The sequence below is a fragment of the Chiloscyllium plagiosum genome, unplaced genomic scaffold, assembly GCF_037043375.1.
Source record: "Chiloscyllium plagiosum isolate Xiang-an unplaced genomic scaffold, Cpla_swu_hap1 HiC_scaffold_70, whole genome shotgun sequence".
Classification (NCBI taxonomy): Eukaryota; Metazoa; Chordata; class Chondrichthyes; order Orectolobiformes; family Hemiscylliidae; genus Chiloscyllium; species Chiloscyllium plagiosum.
Genome location: NW_028270209.1, coordinates 164,783 through 169,508, shown reverse-complemented (window position 1 = coordinate 169,508; position 4,726 = coordinate 164,783). Strand labels below are relative to the sequence as shown.

General features: G+C 42.2%; 1 non-coding gene across 1 annotated transcript; it reads left to right on the top strand.

Moving 5' to 3' along the window:
- Positions 1 to 1,934: 1,934 nt before the first annotated feature.
- trnas-cga (transfer RNA serine (anticodon CGA)) lies at positions 1,935 to 2,018 on the top strand. The gene has a single exon. It is a non-coding gene; the product is annotated as a tRNA-Ser (tRNA).
- Positions 2,019 to 4,726: the final 2,708 nt, after the last annotated feature.

Sequence of the window (4,726 nt, the reverse complement as noted above, 5' to 3'; positions counted from 1 at the left end):
AAAGTATAATTGCGTTATGAAAGGGCGGAGATTGCTTTGTTTCGCAATATTCTGTGATGATTTTTGAGATGCAGTCAATGTTATCTGAACGTGGTCTTCATATATACTGACAAAATTGGAAAAAAAAAGTATTTCAATTATTTTTATCGCAAAAATGTGTTTTTGGGACCTATGGAAGACCCTAGTACGACAGATATTATTATCAACGGAGAAGGTTCACTCTGGAGTGTATGAAGGGTAATTGCAAAAGTCCAGACGATTTATACTGGAAAGCCTACTCCACTACTTTTCTTGATCACGGACCCTTGAACACTTGTAAGCCTTGTACAGGCATAACCACATAAAGCTTAAGGCCTTTCTTAATTCGAAAACAAAGAAACACAACTAAAAGGCATTCAAATACAAAATATCCACGGCTCACAGTAGTGAAGAATAGCGAAACCTCTCAAGACTAAGACTAAAATGTAATAATCCTCACGGTGGGCATAAATCACAATGCTTAAATTTAAACTTGTGCCCAGCCTCTTCTGGATTCATCAGTGATGACACGCAATTTAACTGTACCATCCTGTTTATCTCTTCAAATATTTTGCAGCTTTCAATGAGATCACCTCTCATGTTTTGAAATGGTAAAAAATATTCAGGCAGGATTTGCCCAATTTCAATTCACAGGATAAACGCCAATCTATGCTGCCAAGGCTAATTAACATTCGTGGCATTCCTCATACGGCAATAGTAACTTTCCTAAATTGAGGATTATAATTCCTCATACTGTACTCAAGTGCGGTATAACCGAGCTCTCGTACATTGGAAATAAGACTCGTTTCTCGTGCCCTAAAGTCCTTCAGGTGGAAAGGTTGTCATTCTGCAGCTTTCACAACAGATTTCTGTAACTGCTGCTATACTTCAATGACTTATTAAAACGACACCAAGATGCATTTCTACAATTCTGTACGTCGGACTTTCTACATCAATCAGTTTTCAAATTGTTACCTTGGAAGAAAAATCTACAGACCTTTCCCACCTGACAAGTATGATAAAGTCAATTCGTTGCTCTGTATTAAATCATGACGGGCATAGATAGAGTGACCAGAAGAGCTGCTTTCCTGCTGGCGAGGGAGTGCAAAATTAGAAAGATTAGGTTTAAAATGAGAGGGAAAAGATTTAAAAGAGACCAAATGGGCAACTTTTTCAGGCGTGTCTAGAATGAGTTGGCAGAGAAAGTGGTAGAGACGGGTTCAGCTGCAAAATTTAATAGCATCTGGATGGGAATATGAGTAACAACCGTTAGAGGGATGTGGGTAAATGTTGGAAAATGGGACGAGATTAATTTAGGATATCTGTCCAGCATGGTCAAGTTAGAACAAAAGATCAGTTTCCACGCAAAAAGAATGCAAATGATTCAGTCAAAACGGTTTCCAGTTCCAAATCTTTGGTCAATCTTCCCCTCTTGCGCTCACAAGTTCTGTACCTGATGTCAGAACTTAAGAGTTTCATTCTTGGAACCATTACTGTCAATCGTTTCCGAATTCGTTCTAATTACGATTTTTTTTCGAATGTAAGCCAGTGTTCAGGTATTTAGCATGAATGTTTCTGGTACCAAATTGCCTGAATATTAAAACTTATTAGCATATCCACTTCGACACCAGGTGTTGGACAAGTGAGTCAAAATCGATCATGTGCAATGAGGCAAATAAATCCTTTGTGGTGCAAAGTGCTTGACTCTATAACTCCACGAAGAAACATTCTCACAAGTTCATCTGTGTCAGAATCCAGGCTGCGGTGAAAGCTGGTCAACCGACGAATGTAACCTTCACCTGGGTCACTGCAAAGGTTTTGGCGAAATCTTTGTGTCTTGATAAATTGTTCTTTCAACATCTGAGCTATTTCATGGATTCCGGTGTTTTATGATGAAAGCACAAAATAGCAAAGCGGCTGTTGATGGCCGAGTGGTTAAGGCGTTGGATTCGAAATCCTACGGGGGATTCCCCACGCAGGTTCAAATCTTGCTCACAGCGTTGTGTCCATTGAAATCCACTGCTTTCTACTTGGGATTTCGCATATCAAAAAGCTTGAGCGAGGCGTTTAGTTTAAAATCGATTTTCGAACGTAAAGATTCTGAAGTAATTTCAAAATGGCCCAGGCATTTGAAAGAACAAACGAGATGTCGAAACAAAAGAAAGCCAACAACATGAATGAGGGTCGACACACGTGATGAGTTGTTGCGAAATTCCAATGCGTGGGCCGGAATGAAGCAAAGTAAGAAGCAATACAAAACATGTAACTGTCGGCGATGAATGCCTCACTTTCTACGATCTGTTGAAAGACAATTTGAGATAATATTTCAGACCCACAATTTGTGATTATTCCAGACTAATACAGTCACAGAGTCATACAAATGTAGAGCAAGGAACCCTCAGTTACATTGTCATGCAGACGAGATATCCTCACCTACTCTATTCCCATTTGCCAGCACTCAGCTAATATCCCGCTAAACCCTTCTTATTCATAGTATCCTCCAGGTGACTAACAGACTCCATCTCTTCCACTGGCAGCTCATATCATGCACATGCTCCCTCTGCGTGCAAATGTTATTCCTTAGGTTCCTTGTACAGCTTTCATGTCTAACCATAAACATGAAAGCCCTCTCGATCTGGACTCCACCATCCGAGGGAAAAGATCTGTTGTATTTATCCTATTCCTGTCCGTCATGATTTCATAAACACTTATAAAGGTTCCCCTCAGCCTTCGATGCTTCAGGGAAAACAACCTCAACCTATTCAGCCTCTCCCCAAATCCTCCAACCCTGGGAACACCTCTGTCGATCTTATGGGAACCTGTTCAAGTTTCACAACATCATTCTGAGAAGAGGGAGACCAGAATTGCACACAATATTCCAAACGTGGTCTTGCCATTGTCCTGTATACTCGCAACATAATCTCCCCTCTTCTGTACTCAATGCTCTGACCAATAAAGAAAAGAAGACCAAGGAGCTTCTTCACCATCCTATCGATATGCGAATCTACTTTCAATGAATTATGAACCTGCATTCCAAAGTCTCTGTGTTCAGCAACACTTCCCAGAACCTTGCCATTAAGTATAGACTGGGAAAAGCTAAGGAGACCATAGATATTCCCTGAACCGGTCCGCAATTTTGCGGTAGGTCTCTCTGATGTAGAGGAGACCACACCAGGAGCAGTGGATGCGGTAAATCATGTTCACGGAAATCCAGGTAAAACTCTCATGATTATTTTAGGCCTTAGACTGAGATAAGTGAGAGTAGAGCAATGTAGAGCGAGCGTAGAGTAGCTTTATTTGTGACTTCTACCATATATATCTGGGACAACAACAGCGTTCCTCCAGGACCAGTGTACCATTTGAACACAGTCTACACGACAGTACAGTCATACACAGAGCGGCATGAAGTGCATAAAAAGTGCCATACCTGTGAGACTGTGCAGTAATTCCTGACAAGAAAAGACAATCGAGATAATGGTGGACAAATCACAATTTAACAATGAATGATCATTAAAAAAATATTGTTTTATCTGCCATTCAAAAAACTCGTCCAGAAACTGAAAATGGAAGAGAGTGTGATCATACAGTGTTGAGAAGCTTGAAGGCTTGGGGGAAGCAGCAATTGTACAGTCTAGCGGTAAGAGACTGAATTTTCCTCTATTTTCTGCCAGATTGTAGGAGTGCAAAGAATTTGAATCAAAGATGTGCAGGGTCGTCCAAAATGCTGTTAGCTTTGCGGATGCAGTTCGGGTTGCACATTTTTTGATGCAGCGAAAAAGGCACCGCTGACATTCTCAGCTATCATCACTATCACCTGTCGGTTCTTACGACCTGACCTGGTGCAATTCCGAAAGCAGGCATTGATGCAGCTGCTCAGGACATTCTCAATTTACCCTCTGTAGTACGTGGTGAGGGCAGCATGTGGGAGATCGGCGTTCCTCAACCTACTCAGGAACTAGAGACGCAGCTTTGCTTTCTTAGATATGTAGCTTGTGTTGGGGGATGAGGTGAGACTACCCACCAGATGGACGCAAGGAAACGTGTTGCTTTTCTCCATCTTCATGGGGGAAACATCGATGTTAAGCGAAGTGTGATGGCTCTGTGCCGTCTTTAAGTCAACAGCCATCTCTTTCGTTTAATGCACTTTTAGAGACAGGATGTTGTCTCGGCAGCAGTACTTTCACTGCTGCACCTCCTCTCTGTATGCTGACTCATCGGTCCTGTTGATGAGATCCACTATCGTCATGTTAACAGCGAATTACTTATATAATATGTGCTGGACATCGTGCACAGCCACGTGAAAGCAGAATGAAAGGTAGTGGACCGAGCAACAGCTTTGGGCGTTCCGTGCTCAGTGTGATGCTGTTGGAGATGCTGTTCCCTATCCGGACTGACACTGGTCTCCCAGTCAGTAAGTATAGGATCCAGTCAAAGAAGGAGACACTCAGGCCCAGCAGACACGTCTTTCCATTCAGGTGCTGAGGAATGACACTGTTAAGTGTGGAACTGAATTCCATGAACAGCAATCTGACGTAGATGTCCTTCTTTCTAGGTGGGTGAGTGCCAGATGGAGGGTTGCAGAGATGGTATCATGTGTTCAGCGATTGGGACGATACACAAACTACAGAGTTTCCAGTAAGGGAGGAGAGTAGTGCAGCAGAGTCTTGATACGTCTCATCAAGAGCCTCTCGAAACAATTCATGATGAT